Here is a 20376-nt window from a genome sequence, read left to right as displayed (position 1 = left end):
TTGTTACAATTTGCGGATGACAGCGTTATTTACAGATCAGGGAAGAGTATCAGTGATTCACAAGAAAAAATACAAATCACTTTAAATAATTTAAGTGATTGGGCTGACCAATTGGGACTTGATTTTTCTCCTCAAAAGTCGGAAATGATGGTTTTTTCAAGAAAAATTAAGCCATTTGACGTTTCTCTTGAAATGAAAGGAACTCAGATCGAAAGAAAATATTCTGTCAAATACTTAGGTTTATGGTTTGACAGCAAACTATTATGGAGAAAACACATAGAATATTTGGTTCAAAAGTGTCAAAAAAGGATAAATTTTCTCAAAACTGTAACAAGCACTTGGTGGGGGGCACACCCACGGGATATCATTACATTATACAAAACTACAATTCTGTCAGTTCTTCAGTACGGATGTTTTTGTTTTTCCAGTGCCTCCAACTGCCATCTGTTAAAATTAGCTCGAATACAATTCCGTTGCTTAAGAATAGCTTTAGGAAATATGATGTCCACACATACTATGTCAACAGAAGTTATTGCAGGAGTAATGCCTCTGGAGTTAAATTTTCTTGAACTTAATTTAAGGCAGTTATTTCGTTTTCAAGCAAGACGGAACAATATTATAAATAAATTAGATCATTTGTTTGAATTAAATCCAGAAATAAAGTTTTTAAATTCCTTTAGAGCGTTTATCACAATGGAAACTTTCATCCCTCCAGATGAAAATGTTTTTGATTTTACAGTTGAAGAAATTCAATTTACTCCAAAGATTGATTTGAGTTTTAAACAAGAGTTGGACAAAATACCATTGAGTCTAAGGAGATACGCAATTCATCAGATTTTTAGCAGTAAACTTGAAAATATTGATAAAAATAATTTAATTTTTACCGATGGATCTGTTATGCAGCACAATGTAGGTTTTGGATTATACCATTCTGAATCATCACAAAGTTACAGGTTATTGGGACCATGTTCAATATTTGTAGCAGAAATGATTGCAATATTTCAATCTTGTCAGTATATACAGAGTCTACCGTCTTCTAATTATGTTATTTGTTCTGATAGCATGAGTTCTCTGATGGCACTTAAGTGTAGTCGTTGGCAACCAAATAATTGTATATATATTTTGAAGATTAAAAAACTGTTGTTCGAGTTACAAAGTGCAGGTTATTCTATATCGTTGTTTTGGATTCCATCTCACAGTGGTATCGTTGGTAATGAAAAGGCAGATCATCTTGCCAAACGAGGGGCAAATGGTAACTTGATATATTCTAGAGGATTTCAACCTAATGAACTCTATCCTGTAGCCCATTCTTTGGTGATGTCCATGTGGCAAAGCAAATGGAGTAGTAGTCAGTTAGGTCGATTTTTCCAATCTTACCGGAAGTCAAAGAAAAGTCGTGGTTTCATAGCCTTGATGTTGAACGTAATTTTCTTAAAATATTTTCTAGAGTGATTTCAAATCATTACAATCTGGCCGCGCATTTATATAGGATTAAATTGAAAGACACAAACATTTGCCAATGTGGTAGAGATTATGAGGATGTAGATCATGTTGTTTGGCATTGCCCAGTGTATGATAGCATCAGAAATACTTTTAATGCTACTTTGGTTGAATCGTCAAATCTTGATCCAATTCCCATAAGAAACATAGTTGGTCAGCGTGATATGCAAACAATGAAAATTATATTTGAATTTCTGAAGAGAGCTGACTTGAAACTCTGAAAATAATTTGGAGACGAATGAAGAATCAAGGAGCAGTGGTCACAAGTTAAGGACCACAAGCTACGAGCCTTGTGCATCGAACTTCAAGCCACTGTAAATCAAGCGATGAGCACTTATGACCGCAAGATGAGCCCCTCAAAATGAGCCCCACGAGATGAACCCCACGAGATGAGCCCAAGGAGATGAGCCCCACAATACGAGAACCACAAGATGAACCCTAAGAGATGGTCCCGATAAGTTAACTTCCTGGGATGTCCCCTAAATTATCGAAGAAACCTCAACTGGAAATAATAATGAAACGAAATGATTTTAATGTGACAAAAAAGGAAATTATTACCTATGTATATAAATCAAATTTAACCATAAGAAGTTTTCGGCCCAATATGATTACGAATCAGGAGCCTCTTATATTAATTTAGTTGTTAATAATAAATAAAGGAAAAAAAAAAATTCCGCGTATGAATCCTATAACTTTTCTGCTCGTGGCTAGGTTCCTAGCAGATTACAGTATGTATTTGCTGATAGTTTTGCAAAAAAAAAGAATATGACTTCCAAAGATTTTGCTTCTGTGGAAAACAAACAACAATTTTCAAATCTAAATCTATGGTCTTCGCTGTTTTTAAATGCCTAAAAGAGTAAAATTGTATTTATCTAACCGATTATATTTTAAGTCAAGCCCGTGCCTATAAATCTAGATTTTTTTTTAACACATAGTTTCGTCCTTTTTCTCTCCGGGGCCTAATATTTCACTTGACGGCGACAAAAATTCAGAGCTTGAAATTTTAAACTTTAATTGCGCTTGAAAATTTATAAACGGTTCACTTATTTTCATTGTTTTTAATGTATTATAAGTTCATCTTTTTGGAATAGATTGAAACGATATGAAAAAAAAACAAACTTTTGCAGCCTTTCGTTCTGATAACTGGAAGAATTTGAAAATAAAAAAGATTTTTATCTCTGACTTTGATCACTGGCACTCTTTTTTTATAAAATTCAGTTCAATCAGCTTCCACGAGTTTTAAAAAAAACCCTTAGTTCAAAATGGAAAACCATGTAATTAAAAAAAAAAGATAAATAAATAATGAGTTAAAAATGGATTTTTTTTTTCATTATACATTTCAAAACGCATTCGTAGCTGTGGAATTTCTAAATGAACTAAGCTTTATTCGCGATGTATTTTAGTAGTAAACATTTTTATATATCATGTCGCTAAAGCGAAGCTTTAAATATTCTAGAATACAATTATGTCAATAAAAATGTGCATAAAAAATATGAGAAATAGTTTTTGTTTAAACAATTTAACAGTTTTTCTCGAAAAATTTTGGTATATTTTTATTTAACTCTTTTAAGCATGTATTTTTTAATGAGAATAGAAACTACTGAATAGGTTTGGAACTGTTATTTTGAATCATATAAAAGCTATGGCCCATCAAAGTTGAAAAATAATTTTTGAAATTGTTGATTTATTGCAATACGATTTTGCAAATATATTTGCAAATAACATTGCTCATTGGTCGCAGAACGATCATTGTGATTGATTGAGGATAAAACATTTGTTAGAATTTCCAAATCTGAAGAGAAAACAGCGATTTTTTAAATACTACTTTAATCCAAAAAAAAATTTATGCGTTAATCGCCGTACAATATATTTTATGAAATTATTTTATCGGCTATATCGGTGAAACGTTATATTCTTTGAGAAAGATTGTTCAAGAATTGAAAAGTTATACAATGGAAGATTAGGATAACCTGAAAGATGTTGAAAATTAGCGGTAAATATCTATTATATAAAATTCTCTTGTAACGGTGTTTGTAGTACTACTCCTCCGAAATGACCAAAACGATTTGAATGAAATTATTTTTCGAATATTCTGTAGCCATGCGAATCGGTTTATATCGAATAAAATTACCAAAAAGTCACCTCAATTGTCCGTAAAAATTAAATTTGTAGTTTTTTGAATCAAAAACAAGTCATGACATCCATTTTATCGACATTTTCGTTACTTTGGGCGCCGGGCGGGCGGTTTGTTATTCGTCTCTATGGTCGAGGCGTCGCGAGCAAACGTCGTGAGAGGATAGTAACCAGGGCATAGCATACTGATTAGTGGAAATATTTGGGCGCCTATTTCTCAACCAAGCATATTTTCAACGCACGTGGCGGCGATATGAAGCCTAGATGTGTTTTTTTCTTCTTGATTCCTAGCTTATTTGTACAGCACATATGAATAAATGAAGCCTAGATGTGACTCAGATTGATATTTTACCGATCAAATCAAAACCATTTAAACGGTTTTAAATATTAAAACTGTTTTTTTTCATGTTAGTTGAATCAGCAATGGTTGTCTAAAAAACATGAATTTGACTGCTGCATATGAAAAAATGGTATGACTTTTTGCGGACGTTTGAAAAAAAGAAAGTGGGAAGATTTACGTACGATTGAATAATCCAATACGCCTAGAAACATTTTTCGAACATGTACAAATGTGCTTAACTGAAGATAAATCAAGCGCCTTTAAATTTACAGAACAACAACAAAATCCGTTGAAAATGAACAGACACATGTACTGAACAAGAGCCTATCCTTTAAGAAGGATTAAATAGGATTGATGTTTATTTAAAGGCCGAATGCAAAGAATTTGTTGCAACCATATGTGTAAGTTATCAATAATCTAAGAAGAATTTCCAGTTAAAAGGTACACTAGAGCGAATGCAAACGTTCAAAATTTACATAAAATCTATACATTATTTCTTCATTTATAAATGGTTGGGCCCAAATAAACAATCTGACTAAACAAACTCAACTTTTTCTAAAATTATTTACCGAAAAACTGTTTACAGGTTCACTGTTATCACACCCGGTGTTCCTCTATTGAGAGTTTCGATTTAAAAAAAACACTTATTTTTTTAAGGTTTTGAGTTATTTCAGTATGACATTTTCCAGAAAATGATATGAACTCATGAAACCATCGTAGCCTGAACAGATTATTTCTTTTCGAACTATTTAGTTTTTTTTAAATCTGCTTTTCAATGAAATTTTATTGAATCTTCAAAATATTACATAGTCTTAAATCAAATCGCAGATCCCACCAACAATGTTAAGGAAATTTTGAAATCAGAACATCATTTCGATCTTCAATTAAAACATATTTTTTTCTTTTTTTAATACCAATCGTTCCCTTGATTCATTGGGTGAAAGTTCATAGGAATGTAATTTGCTTTTTTTTTTCATTAATCAATATAAAAAAAAAGTAGATTGCAGTATACAAGATCACCAGATTTTATGCCATGGCAAATGCTGTTTGGGAACACTTCAAGTTGAAATGTGTCATTTCTATAAGTTCGGTATCTAGAAAAAATTTTTGAACATGATTTTGGTAAAAATATGTATATTAATTCAAACTACTTCGAGGGGTGAGGATGGTGAACAAAAAGCTGTCCCAAAACTAATTGGGAGCTAAAAGCGCTGCGTTAGGAATATTAATCCTAAGGCAGCGCTTTTAGCTCCCAAATACTCCGAAAATTGTCCCAATATTCAAAATTTTATTTTCATAAAGTTTCATATGCAATAAAATACAATAAATTAGAAACTTTTGATTTCGATTCCAACCTTAATGTTATTTCGAACAAAGTGGAATAAATCAACGAAATGGTATACAATAAATGCAACATACATATAATCAACATACAATTATTTATGGAAAAAGTTACAAAAAGTGATTTTTTTGCAATAGGCTTGCAAGTTGGACGATAACATCGAACTGAAAAAATAAAATCATTTTGCGACAAGAACCTGAAACCTGACCATTCGTTGATATACAAAAAATCTGAATGAAAGAAAAGTTAATAAAAAAGTATTCATGAAAGTTGCATGTAAGATTTATTGAAGGTTATTTATTTGTTTATTTAAGAAAAAACCCGTATAACTGAATTAAAATTGTTAGGTTTTATTTCGATAGAATTAAGCGGGACAATTCGAGTAAACGGAAATGAGGGAAATTTAAAAAAAACTAGAACATGTTGACAAAAGCGAGACGATTAACAACTCAATATTCCATTAATTTTAAAAGTTAATCCGCGAAGAAAAAATGGAAAATGGACGCCAAATTCAACAGGGTAAGACGAAGTTTACCGGGTCTGCTAGTCTATTTATAAATATCTATCAACAAGCTGTTAGCCTTGTGATAGATATTTACTACTCACGATAGTTAATAGAATTGGCAAAAAAATCTAAAATATAGGTAGTATCCTTTACTTTATTACTAATCACTTTGGTTATTAAAAAAAATCGTTTATGTTTTTAGAAACTTTGTGCTGAAACAAACAGTCTTCAAGAATTCAATTTCAATCTCTATTTAACTTCTCGTTTCTTATTCTTCTAATTGCTCAAGTCCACACTCAAAAATTTACATTTATCCGAGGTGCGAAGGATTAAAGAGCTAACTTTGATTCATTTGGGTGCCTTAAATCCAAATATGTTTTAAGTTCAATTTTTGTCAGCGAATTAAAAATTTACAAAATCAATCAAACCGGTTGACTTATCTAAAAATAAAACTTTTGAAAGCAGGTAAAACTTAATTTATGAAATTTCAGCACTTTTTCGACATGACTGCAGAACATTAAAAACAATTTTAAAACAAAGTTATTAAATCAATGATCAACTTTTCCGAATACCACAAGATATTTTCTCTTCTGTGAAAAAATATAGAAATGTTTCTCTGAAATAAGAATATCTAGGTCAAATATTGTTGTGTGATTGAATGGAAATACAAAATCAGTTTTTGTCTTACGTGTTGGTTTGTTGGTTCATCAGTTTTCAATGATAGATTTCACAATCACAAAAACTGGGGGTGATAGATAAAATCTGAAAAGAAAATCTAGCTCAGGACCCCAAATTTGTCCAAACTGATCCTTAAAATCAAAGCACCAAAAATGCTGTTCTATGAAGTTATCTGTTACATTTTATTAATAAGTTTATAAAGTGGTAAGACGTTTTATTGAATTTCCTACTATCCTTCTAACTTACTATTTAATTTTAGATTTTTTTAAATTAGTTCGTCATTATGATTTAATTCTGATCATCATTGTTCTGAACATACAGTCTTTCCAGAAGCCTGTAAATCTAAAATTTTAATAAAAAAAAAATGTGTGTTCTGTTTCTCCTTTCCAGGACCTAATATGTCAACTGACGGCGGCAAAATATTTAGAGCATGAAATTTTTACCTATAAAACCTGTGCTTGAAAATTTATAAACGTTCCACTTATTTTTATTATTTTATTCCACGTTTAATTTTAACGCACAATAAATACAAATAAATTTGCGTTGTGCTTTCATTATTTACCACAAAACTTGGAATTCCTTGTTTTACTTATATTAGTTTCTTATTGATAATCGAAGAAATTGAATTTTAAATATTGTGATTTTCACATTTTTTCTAGACCGCTTCAAGCTATGTATGATAATTTCAACAAAAGAAATTTTAATTTATAAAACTAATAACATTTTTTTATGGTTTTGACTGCCAAAAAAAGTTTGTGGTTGCGGTTCATTCAGTTCTGATTTAAAAAAATGTGAAGTTTTCAATAAAATATGATCGTACAAAGGAAGTGCAAAGTGAGCTGACAGTTTTTTCGAAATGTTTAGGAATTATTTCTGCATTTATACCTTGAAACTAATAAAACACCAAACGCATTTGAAAAATCAATGTTTTTCTGAATGCAAACACAGCAGCTCAACAAAAAAAAATTGCATGGCATATAAAAATCTTGAGACTTACAGTAATTCAACAATTCTGAGATATTTTTACTTCAATTTGGCGTTCCCACATTTTTTCGGAGCTGAGGCTCAGTGAAACTAAAACTTAACAGTCAATAATCTCTTCTACAGAAGTAATTAGTTCATAGAAATTCAAATAACATTTTTTCCCTTAATTTACGGTACGATGATTTAGTTTGATCACTTTATTTTATACACAATAACAGATTGTTAAAAACAAGGCTGAAAAGGAGTAAACGTTATTATAACAATATTTTATTGACACACGTGTGTCAATGTGGGATTCACCTCGAAATGCGACCAATAATACAATATTCCGACACAGAAAAAAATATCACAAGAAAAACAAATAGAAGTCAGTACTCACCTAACCAAACTGCTTATCGATTTGTTGTTTGTTATCTGAGCAGGAGATAGCAAGTGTGTGCGTTTATCAGGCGACCTGGACCGAAATTTTCTATCGGCTGTCGCAAACGGAATCCAAACACCGAAATCGACGTTACTAGAATTCGGTGAAATTTAGCCCAAAATTATTATGTTTAGCGCCAGCTACATAAGTAGATATGTATGGCGAAAGCCAGACAACGAACGATGATAACCTTTTATGTAACACGTCGCGCTCCTAGAATTTTGCTGCCCCTTCGACGAGAATTTACTTCGATTGGCACTTGCTCATTTCCTTTCTTGGAAAACACATGGAACGGTTCAGCTTTTTCCTTTCTTGCTGGGTGGTCGACGAACAGTGAAATTTCGCACATACACTCTATTAATGATTTTCCTTTTTCTTTTTGTTAAAACATTTGCGGCATACCTTGAACTACACTTTTTTATTTCTTCAATTTAGCTGGAACACGAACGAAGCCAACATATTTAACCCTTCTTTACTTTGTGTGGAAATCGGAATCAGTTTTCCGATTCAAATGTACTAACACTGAAAGAGAATAGCAGCACAAGAAAGGCGGATTTTCTTCTGTTGGGGTCACCGGATTTCCACTTTGCATAACAACCGACACAATTTTCCGCGAATAATCCCACCGCTAGAGTACGGAAAAGGTGGCTAACTGCTGAAGGCTACTAGCGGCAAGTGGAGCTATTTCTCCCTTACATCAGAAATTCCACCGCAAAAGCACAAAAAACAACACAAACAACCCAACAGACCAACTCCGGAGACAATTTCTGTGGTTCCCCCAAACAGATATGTATGAAAAACACAGCGCGAAAAAAACTGCAATTCTCACCCGTCGATTTTTCTCAGCAATAACAAAGACCGACTTTGCTTCGATTTTTCACACCCGAGCCCGTATTTCACAAGGAAGGTTCAATCAATGGAGATTTTTTCTCTATATCCAGCAAACAATCTCCTAGGGGGCGAAAAAATCATCTAATTTAGCACTTTGCCTTGGACCGGATTGAGTTATTATTCGCAATCGTCTCACTTTACAGCAAAAAGTTCGACCTTTCCGCGTAAGGTGCGTTACACTTGTGCGTTTTGCGTTCCTAACACTAGGCTTATTTCTATCCTGAAATCACAGAAACTACAAAACTCTAATGAACACTCTCATCCCCCAGAAACTGCACACCCAAGACGAACGTCACTCATTCCAGCACAGGTTCGATTCCGAAAAATTCTGCCGATGAAAAATTGCTGCACTCTCAAGTGTGTTTTCCAGTTCACGGGGCCTAAAATTTTCCGCACATGTTCACTCTACGAACAGCAGGCTGGCTGGCCAAGTTCGAAGTCAATACAGGGAGACGTCCAATATGCGTGTGACGTGCCGAGTACGGCGGGAGGTTTGATATCGACTCGCTCGCTACTCACTACTGTCAAGCGCCCACTGCTCACGCGCTCTCATCGGAATCACCGTCGTCGGTTAGCTCTCTTGCATTCATTCTCACTTGGATTGTCTCGATTTTCTCCCACGTTCGTTCTTCAATGTTTTTTTTTTCGAATCAACCCAACCACCCACAGATTGTTTTCGTGTTCCAATGGTAAATGAAAAGATGACAACAAGTCGGTTTTTCCAGAGCAATCCTCGATTTGGTGGAAAATAATTTATGAGTTAACCTTAAAGAACAAGTTCACTGGTGTTGGGAAAAAGTGGTAGAAATTTTGTCACTTCTAGCACATTTTGAAAATTTTGCCATGCAAAAACATTTTCAAGATCTTTGGCCTTCAAGTTTTTTAACAACACGCGTTGTAGTTTCGCATGCTGTGATGCAAAAAATGCAATATTTCTATCACATACGGCGAAATAGAAACAGTGCTGAAAAATACAACGGCCAAAGATCCTGAGAACATTTTTGCATGGTAAAATTTTCAAATAGTCAAAATTTCTACCACTTTTTCCCAACACCAGTGAACTTGCTCTAAAAGTAGGTACTGCATAATTATTAGTTACTAGCTGACCCGGCAAACTTTGTAGAGCCTTTGAGTTTTCGCAAAATTAATGATCTTGTAGGTAAAAGGTATGTATATTCTTATTTATTTTCATGAAATTGAATTAAAACCGCAAAATGGGGTCAATCGGAGCAGATTCCGGGCTATTTTCGTAATATTTCTGTCAAATTAGCCGAAGTAGACTGATTTTATTTGGGGTCATTTTTGAATTGCTCAAACCCTGGGGTCTAAAAAGCTTTGTCTTGATCCAAAACTCATCCATGATTTTTTGCAATATTTTTAAGTAACTATTACATGAGTAAATTTGAACTTTTAGGTTTGTATGGGAAAATTGAATATTTTGTATCTTCATTCGTTCCGGCCCTGAGTTCGATTGTTGTGACGAGATTCTCCAGTCTGATCTTATTGCTGCCACATTACGGGTTCCATCACCGGGACGCAACAAATCTGGCCCTTTGGGGACCTCGGAGCCCTTCGTCTCAGTCGCGCCGTGTCCAGCCAGCATCTTCAATCGTTCCGGCCCTGAGTTCGTCTGTGGTGATGAGGCTCCCCAGATTGCCCTTACAGGCAAGTATTCATCAAACTTGAGAGTGCTTAATTCGCCTGATGTTTTCCTGCCTGACAGATTTATCGATTTTCTACCACACCTTGGAGGTACTGTCCCAGCGGCCTTGGCTTCGACCCAGGGATGCAACGAACTAGGCACTAAGGAGACCTCAGAGCCCCTCGACTCAGTCGCGCAGTTTCCTGCCAGCGTCATCAGTCGTCCCGGCCCTAAGATCGATCGTGGTCCTCCAGCCTGCATACTCAGGCAAGTACTCTACATCATCTCGAACATTATTTTTGTGTGATAAATTTCCGCCCAACAGTACATCATTCGTTGGTTATCACCAAGCAGTGCTTGCTAGTACTCCAACATGTTCTTCATCGCCCCCCACGATCATCACGACTGGTACTGAGTTCTCATCACCGGGATGCAACGTATCGGGCCTCACGGGCCTCACGTTCCTGTGCCCTTCGACTCAGTCGAGCTGATTCCTGCCAGCGTCACCAGTCGTCCCGGCCCTGAGTTCGTCTGTGGCGCAGGGGTTCTCCAGCCTGCTTTACCAGGCAAATACGCTGCTCCTGACTGCCTTCCTCCGCGTGATGGTATTCTCCATTTCAGTGACAATGGCTCCAGATCGGCATCAGAACCGCTTGATTTCATCAACATCTACTATCAGAATTTCGGTGGTATCAATTCCTGCGTGACTGATTATCTGCTCGCTACTTCATGTTCCTGCTACGATATTATCACCTTCACCGAAACATGCTTGAACGATCACACTCTCTCGAACCAGATCTTTGGACCCGATTATTCAATGTTCCGCTGCGATCGAAGTCCCCGTAACAGCAGGTCCACATTCAGAGCTATGCCAATCGATGATGAATCTTGGCATAATCTTGAGATGGTGTGGTCCCGTATCGAACTCGGCGACCGGAAGCTTTACGTTGGTGTACTATATTTGCCTCCTGATCGTTCCAGAGACGTTACCTTACCTGAATCATTCTGACGCTGCATCTCTAAAATAAGCTCTTTCTGCGCTCCAGAAGATGACATAATTGTCTTAGGCGATTTTAACATGTCAAGTTTAAAGTGGTGTTCCAGCCAAGCATGTATCCTGATCCTGAACGCTTAACTTTTTCGGCTTCTTCGAACATTAGTCTAGACTCTTTGAGTACACCCACCTTACGTCAGATCAACAGTGTGGTAAACGAGAAAGGCCGGATGCTTGATCTTCGCTTCGCCAATGACGGGTTCCGTTCACCAACTATGGAATCAGCACCTGTACCGCTAGCTAAAGTAGGCCCACATCACCCGGCTTTACTGGTTACATTTAATATCTCTAGATTGTGTAACCCCGCTGATAAACTCACACCCTTCTACTTGGACTATAAGAACGCCGATTTCGATATCATTTCTCGCGTACTGGCCACTATAGACTGGGAATCCGAACTCGAACTAGCTAACCCTAATGCTGCAGCCGAAACTTTCTCGCACATACTCAACGACGTAATCGATCGTCATGTGCCGAAACGCACCGCCAATGCTAATTCTCAGACTCCATGGGCTACAGCCGCTTTACGAAAACTGAAAGCGACAAAAAGGCGTACCCTTCGAGATTACAACAAGCGCAAATCTCCACATACTGAGGAAGAATATCGCAAACTCAACTCCGCCTATAAAAAAGTCTGTCAACGTAGCTATCAAAACCATCTTAGTCGAATTCAGCGAAACCTCAAGACTAGCTCAAAATCCTTCTGGAATCATGTCAAGAATCAGCGGAATTAACCTGGAACACCGTCCTGCATGTTCCTGGATGGCATCATAGCGAACTTTGACTCCGGAATCTGCGATCTCTTTGCCAATAAATTTTCGAGCATCTTTGATACATCTTCAATAACCGACGACCAACTGAATTGTGTCATCAGGAGTGTTTCACCACTGGGCTTTTCTTTAAACGGTATTACAGTCGAGGACACAACCATCTCCAAAGCAGCCACTAAGCTCAAAAACTCCTTATCTACGGGCTTGGATGGGATACCAGCTACCTTCCTGAAGCGTTTTATGCCTTCTTTGCTGACTCCTATCAATCTTATCTTCCAAGCTTCGCTTGACCAGGCCACCTTCCCCTCACTGTGGAAAGAAGCTTACATGTTCCCGGTTCATAAAAAGGAAGATAGGAAAGATGTTAGTAATAACCGAGGAATTTCAGCTCTGTGTGATATAGCCAAACTTTTAGAATTGGTGGTTTAAGATCCCATTTTCATGTTCTGCAAGCACAACCTCTCCAACGACCAGCATGGATTGCGTGCCTCAACGCTCAACTACAACTAACTTACTAACCTTTACCTCGTTTGTGCATGAAAGTTTTGCAAAGAAATCCCAAATTGATGCCACCTGTCTGCCGCATTCGACAAGGTGAACCATGATATTGCCATCGGAAAGCTCTCGCGTTTAGGATTTTGTGGATCTCTTATTGGTTGGTTCCGCAGTTACCTTACTGGACGTAAATTGACAGTTCGTACGGGTAGCTGTTTTTCCAGACAGTTCTCAGCTTCATCAGGCGTGCCTCAGGGAAGTCATTTAGGGCCGTTAGTATTCCTAATCTACTTCAATGACGTGCTGCAACTCCTCGATGGACCGAAATTGGCGTATGCCGACGACTTGAAACTGTACTACTCTATCAATGGCTCCGAAGATGTGAACTTCCTGCAGAACCAATTTAACCTCTTTGCCTCCTGGTGTGATGCCAATCGCCTACCTTTAAACCGCAGTAAATGTGTAGTAATATCATTTTCCCGCAAACGACGCCCGTTCTCAGCCGTTTATTTGTTTGGAAACGATGCAATCTCTCGAGCTCAACACGTGAAAGATCTTGGTGTGATCCTCGACGCGCGGCTGGATTTTAAGAATCACCCCAACTATATCGTTGACAAAGCCTCCAGATGCCTGGGTCTTCTTTTCCGCATGACGAAGGACTTTAAGGACATCTACTGATTGAAGAGTCTTTACTGCAGTCTGGTTCGATCGATCCTCGAATATGCTTCTGCGGTTTGGTGCCCATATCATCAAAACGGTTCTGATCGCAGCTACGAATGCCGCTGCCGCCTGATCGACATCGACAAGCTGCAAGCCCGCAGGACCGTCACTCGTGCGTCTTTCGTCGCTGATCTGCTTTCATCAAGAAACGACTCTCCTGCACTTTTGGAAGTTCTTCCATTTAGCGTCTGACCTCGTGGTTTGAGGAATCGGGATCTTCAGCTCTTCGTTCCTGTTAGACTTAACAATTACGAGGCCAACTCTGCAATAATTGGCGTCATCAAGACTTTTAACCGCTTCTCAGAGCATTTTGATTTTGACGTTTCGAAGGTTGTATTCCGAAGAAGAATTCTTAGTGTTCTAAGTTCAGTGTAGATTTGTATTTGTAGTAAGTCTCTTAGTTTTAAAATATCATTTGGATCAATATATGATCTGTTGATGTTATAATAATAAATAATATAAGTCTTCTGTTGAACCGAGACTGCTTATGGTTTTTGTGCCAATTTATAAATTTCCTAAAGGAAATAAGCGAAATATCTTCTGGGAATAAACTTGAAAATGAATTTTCTTCCGTTTTGCATTGTTTTCATCGTTTACAATGGATTCTAGACATTGTTACATCCATTTCCGGTTAACCCCAAGATAAGTGCGCCAAAGAATGTTTTGATGAAATGTGTCCCCATTTAACGCAGTTTTAGTTGATTGTGTGCCTTTTTTCGCCAAAACTATGTTAAAAGTATTCTTCACTGTGTAGGTACCAAATTTGCAGGCATGGCACATCTCTTTTTGCAGTGTTTCCAAAAAACACTTCTCATGGTATGATTTTTTTTATTTTTTATGTATCAATTTTTTTAACATATTATTAATTACAATCTGTTTTTCGATACCTGTTACCTGTAATGCATTTTACTATCTACTCTGAATTATATGATCTTCTTTTAAATTTGCATTTCATAATATTTATCAAGACATGAATGATCAAGTTCTGCTCAAAAAAATAGTACATTGACAATATTGATCGCACACAGCAACTTCAAATTAAATTGTCCAATCCTTTTTTCGGTATTTTCAAACTCAAAATAACCTTTTTCCGGTATGGAAATCCGAAAAATTGGTATAAAAATCGGTATGAGGAATGATTGAAAATTGGTATTCAGTAGTGATTCTGAAATACCAACAGATCTCAGAATCCCGAAACCAAATTTTTAATTCTTTTCTTGGGCTTGTGATATAGCTCAGTTGGCAAGTCAGTTGCTTCCTGAGCCGATGTCCGTGAGTTCGAGCCCAAGAGTAAACATCGAACACAGTTGTACCGGATAAGTTTTTCAATGACTTTCCGCCAACTGTAACGTTGATAAAGTCGCGAATGCCACAAAGATGGTAAAACGACTATAATCGAAACAAAAAAAATCTTTTCTCAGTAAATGTCTTCGTATTTGTATAATGTGGAGATTTGAACAATTAATTTTTTTCAATTGTTTATACATTTTTGATTAAATTTTAAAATTCCTAAGATTTGTTTCTCAACATTTCTTCTATACTTTTTTCTAAGAACCTTCTTCTTATTAAATCTCGGCACAACTATATTCGTGGATTCCTCTTTAAATGTACCATTATCAAAAAGAAAAATCTTATTTCTTCTGAAGCGGAGATTGCAGGTTCAAGTCCTGCCGATGAGCCGTTATATCTTTTTCGAAAAATTCATGATATTTACGGCTTATGTTTTTTCGTTCTTTGATACCTCATGTTTCTCTAATTCTCTCCAATCAATTAAATAAATTTAGGTTAGCCTATACTGATTATATTCAAATAAGACACAATAAATATGAAGAGAAGATTTTCAATGGAATATTTCATCGTTATTTAAACAGTTAAAGGGCTGTTGACAAAGCTCAGTTGACGAGTCAATTGCCTCATGAGCCGATGTCCGCGAGTTAGAGCCTAAGAGTAAACATCGAACACAGTTGTACCGGATAAGTTTTTCAATAACTGTCCGCCAACTGCAACGTTGATAAAAAAAAATTCTCGAATGCCATAAAGATGTTAAAACGACTTTAAACGAAACAAAAAAAAATTAAACAGTTAAAAGTATTCTTCAATACGGCCGTAACATTAACAAAAAACAACAGGATAAATTAACGTGATCACAATTTTTCCCGTAAATATCCGGTCTATTTTATCTAGAAACCAGCAATTGATTTCAAAATTTTTAATCCAAATTTGATCTCAATCCAGGAAATACTCAACAAAAATAAAGCAAAAACACCTGAATCATTTTTTGTTTCAACGAAACACGACAGCTGATGTTTAATCGTAATTCAAGCTTCTAGAAACCGTTTTTGTTCATTTTGCTAAAACTTGATGCAAAAATTTCATTTTCATACGCCAAATTCATAATACCTAATTGAATAATTAAATAAAAGTTTTTGTTTGATTTCGCATATAAGGTGAATATAACCGGATTAAATCCGGGTTTTTTTTTCAACGAAATCCGGGCAACCGGGTCGGACCGGACTTTTCTTGAAATTTGTATCCAATATCCGGACATGCTCGGGTAAAAACAGGCAATCTGGCAGGCTTTGCGTTAATCAGATTAAAAAAATGTTTGAGTTGCCTTGATCCAGAAGCAAAACTGGCTATTTTCGGTAATATGCTCCTTTCCAGCTAATAGCGTTTTATTCAACCCATAACGAAGATTAACAATCACATGCACATCCATGTATTCATTTAATGGTGCTACGTGAAGAGTACATTGGCTATGAAAATGGGCTCAAAAACTGCCTACATAAAGATGAATGAGCACAAATAAGCGTTGATTGCATTTGGCGCTTTCCCGCTCTGGGGATTTGAATGGAAAAAAATTAAAAAATTAAAAATTAAAAATTAAAAAAAAAAATAAAAAATTAAAAAAAAAATTAAAAAAGAAAAAAAAATTAAATTGAATGCCATGACTTCTTACCGCCAGAGCAAATTTGATTGACTCCCTTCGGGCCCGAGGTAAACCACCTTACGTTCCAGTGAGGGATGTGTTGGCTATGGTAGACCTAGACTATATGTTCGAAATATACTTTTATCTTAAATCTATCGATCTACGCGTTTAACAATCCCTTTCCTCTTTCTCCTTTTCTTTTTTGTCTATCATAGTTTTGAATAATGAACGACGAACTTAATATCTTGAATCCATAAAACGAATATATGGACAACAATACGAAAATCCCTGTTAATTAAACTTAAGCAACTGTTGTTCAAAAAATAAGGGTCCCTCGGCTCCGTAAAACTAAGTGATTTGAGCCGTTTCAAATAAACGATTTGTATAAAAAAAAAAAAAAGAATGCCATGACTTTTGTTTGATACGAATAAAAACCAAATATTATTTTCAAATTTCACAAAAATAATGGAAATTAAATATTCTTGCACCATGTAAACTTTAGAAACTAAATAAATGATAAAAAAAATGTTTTAAGAAAATTTGTCCATGTTTCGAAAACATTTTCCCCCAAAATGTGTTTTAGGACAATTGTTTTCGATTAATTTCTACTCAACTTTTCAAACTGAATCATAAAAGCCAATTGTGGTCCATAATATATTGAAATTTAAAATGAATGTGTTAGTTAGAGGTACAAAAAAATATGAAAAAGATAACTAGAATAATGTTAGAAAATAAAATTTTGAAACAAAATATTCTTTGAGGCATTTTAATGCAACCAACAATATTTAATTTTCCAATTAACCCATTATTGGGTTTTTTGATGATTTTAGATCAAAATATGATGTTCTTTTTATCTGTTTTTTTTCTTGATGGAATCTGAAAATTTCAAACCAAATCGGCTAATCATCATCAAAATGTGAGGTTTATTAGACCATTTATCGAAGCTCTATCATACATAAAAGAAGATTATACAAGCTTTATCCAATATGGAGGGATAATAGCAAACATTTCTTTTAAATGTTGATAATTATTGAACCAAGTTTAATAATTTAAAGCTTACAAATGGTTCCCGAAGGACCACAATTCTACATTGAAGAGGCAGATTTGCATCATTTAAAAAAAAAACGTAAGGAAGTTTTTAGGTGAGGTCAAGCGCAACAAACTTCATGTTAAGTTCCAAGTATTTATTATGTAATGTATTTATTATGTATTTATTATGTATTATCATAAAAGTATTCATTATGTATTATCATAAAATCAAATAAAAGCGATTCTGACTTTGGCCAAATTAGTTTCAATACAATTAACTACTGATTGACTAATTTTTTGGTAAAAAAAACCTGATAAAATCAAGCGTGAATCTGGCAAGTAATGATAAAATCGAAAAACCACTGTATTTAATTTGTCGGACCATCTTCGGTTTTGATATTGAATGCAAGTTTATTTTCGATCACATTTTGACTTCTTAAAGTGATTTTTTGGAATTGGAAACAAAAAAGAAGGACCCCAATGGGTTAGTTTTGTATCCTCTAAGGGACTGTTAGACATTTTGGTCTGCGACTCTATGATACAGTTGTTGATATATTTTATGATTCAAACCTATTTTAACTTTACTAAGTTTAAATGTTTTTGAAATGTATGTACCACACTATTTTGGGTGTATCAAACGCAAAACTATAGATTCTGTCTTTCAACTGAGTGGAACACCACATCAAGAGCGAGAGAAGAACAGGGAGAGAAGGTTTGTTTTTCCAGTTGACAGGATTAGATCTAGATGGGAGCAGACCAACACGCTTCCTTTCTCACTAGTGGTTCACAAGATATGAATTCGAAATGAGTGAAAAAATGCAAGGCGAGAAAATTTGTCTCGCTTCTCATCGGTGAGTGGGTGGCCGATTCGAAGTTTCCGCCGATGACAAAAACAATTCCAACACATTTCTGATCGAGTTAGTTGTGGTTATTTCGCAAAAATGACACATGTGACATTTTTTTAATTTGAATGAGAGGGGAATTTATTTTCAAAATTTCATTGATAAAGAAAATATTTGAACTGATATCTGCATCATTATTGTGGGTTCGATTTGAACACAGTTCGATGCGAAGAAATATTTTCAGCATTTTGAAATAGATTGTAAGTTGTAAATTTAGAATATCTCGCGTGAGCTTCCATAACGGCGTAAGATACAAAATATAAACACACAGTTTTGTATGTATGTATATTGGTTATCCACCATGGATGCACGGATTCACCGCAGTTTCTGACTAAGTATCTGTTCACATGCATTCTTTAGATTATAAAAAAATGTAAACAAACAGTTTTATTACAAAAATATACAAGAACTGACATAAACCAGTTGCAACTTTTTTCCTTTAAGAATATTTTTAGTCTCGACAACATATTCTATATGTCAAATATAAATTTTAAAGTTGTTTTGATAACTTTTGCAGCAGTTTTCTGTGAATTCTTAAGATGTTTCAAACGAGTTAATAAAAGCTAACACGAGATATGATTTTCGTACGTTATAAATTTGAATTCTTAATTTCGATTCTAAATCTATCACTGTGATTAAATTTCTAACTTTTTTGCTAAAACTTAAATCCATGGTTTAAGTAGTTCAAAGTTTAATTATTAAGAAACAATTCAGCCAAAGTTTAATCACATTTTTTTCGTCAATTTTCACTCGATTGCATCACGGCTCATACATTATTGAATGCTTTGAAACGACCCCAAAATCGAACAGAATAAAAACAAAAAAAAAAACAGCAAAATAATTGCCACTCGATTTTTTTTAGCTTCACCTCCACAGTAAACTAAAGCAGCCAAACATTAATGAACGATACCGAATGCATTCATTGTCTTCTGTCTTAGCCTTTCACTTTCGGTGCGGAAAAAAAATCACACATTAAGACATCGATACGTTTTCCGGTGCAACAATGGCCAAGGTTTTTGCCGAAAAAGTTGTCGAAACTTGCATATTTTCGGTTCTTTGCACTCGGCCCGGTGTTTTGAAACGTCATCAATAACATTTGAAGTAAGAAATACCAAATCCAAGGCACTTGAGTGGGTGGGGTCAGTAGAGCTAGTAGATCAAACTGATTTATTTTATAAACCACACAGCAGCTTTATTGCCCTCTAGTTTTGTCCCCAAACTTCTCGAATCGAAAGCCGTATACTTAAAAAAAAACACCAAAATCTTAAGCCATTTACACTCGCTCACGACTTGAGCAAATTGCTTGCGTCTGCGTCCTTGATGAGTTTCTCTTCGAGTTGTAAGTAGCAATAACCTCAACTTGGCTGTTACTTCTTGGGCGCGCGTTTTTTTAAGCGTTAATTTACCACACAATGAAGCACTTCAGCTGAGCTTGGATTTAAAACTGAACGCAAAGAATGGCCGGTTCTGAAATTAAAAACCACAGACTGCCTGGAAGCAAAAAGGAGCAGAAATTGGCTCAATTTTCTCATTTGTGCCATGTTATTTACCTACTTTTGATAGTCAATGTAAACATATTTTGAATTTTTAGAATCTCAAAATTTCTTTTAAAAAAATCTTAAGGGTGTTCCATTCCGTTAGGAATGGAAATTTCCTGATAATATTATTGAATGCTGAATCTGAAATCAAAGTTAATCTTACAGCAGAAACACAGACTGGGTTTGAATTCAAAGTCGAAATCTGAATTCCAAATCTTGAATAAGATCCGTAATCTAAGAATGATGTTCAACAAACTTGAGGTCGAATGTATTTTTTCAGTTCCATTCGTTTTGAGTCCGTATTCAGAACTCAGACTTCAAGTCTCATATGACGTGCTGTACGCCAAAAAATATTTTCCATGACAGTTTTTTCTTCTGAAGAGTGAGTAGCAAGTTTGCACAATGTTGTTAAAAGAAATTTAAATAAATGAAAAAAGTGAAAACAGATAAGTCGAAATTTATCACCCCTTCATTCGTCTTTCAAGTTAAACATAGTAATTCAA

General features: G+C 35.3%; 1 protein-coding gene across 4 annotated transcripts in view; it reads right to left on the bottom strand.

The window, feature by feature from the left end:
* The window catches only part of LOC129750091 (protein numb), a 179408-nt gene extending 169957 nt beyond the window's left edge, over positions 1-9451 (bottom strand). Inside the window, exons 1-2 of one of the 4 annotated variants that reach the window (XM_055745310.1) lie at positions 9314-9451; positions 7862-8425 (exon numbers count right to left, since the gene is read on the bottom strand). The gene's annotated coding sequence lies outside the window, so the exon portion shown is untranslated. Of the gene's footprint in view, positions 1-7861; positions 9269-9313 lie in introns of those variants that run through there. The other 3 variants (XM_055745312.1, XM_055745308.1, XM_055745309.1) reach the window with 3 other exon arrangements.
* Positions 9452-20376: the final 10925 nt, after the last annotated feature.

This window comes from Uranotaenia lowii, chromosome 2 (genome assembly GCF_029784155.1).
Source record: "Uranotaenia lowii strain MFRU-FL chromosome 2, ASM2978415v1, whole genome shotgun sequence".
Taxonomy (NCBI): domain Eukaryota; kingdom Metazoa; phylum Arthropoda; class Insecta; order Diptera; family Culicidae; genus Uranotaenia; species Uranotaenia lowii.
Note: the sequence above shows the minus strand (reverse complement) of the source record. Positions and strands in the feature narration are given on the sequence as shown.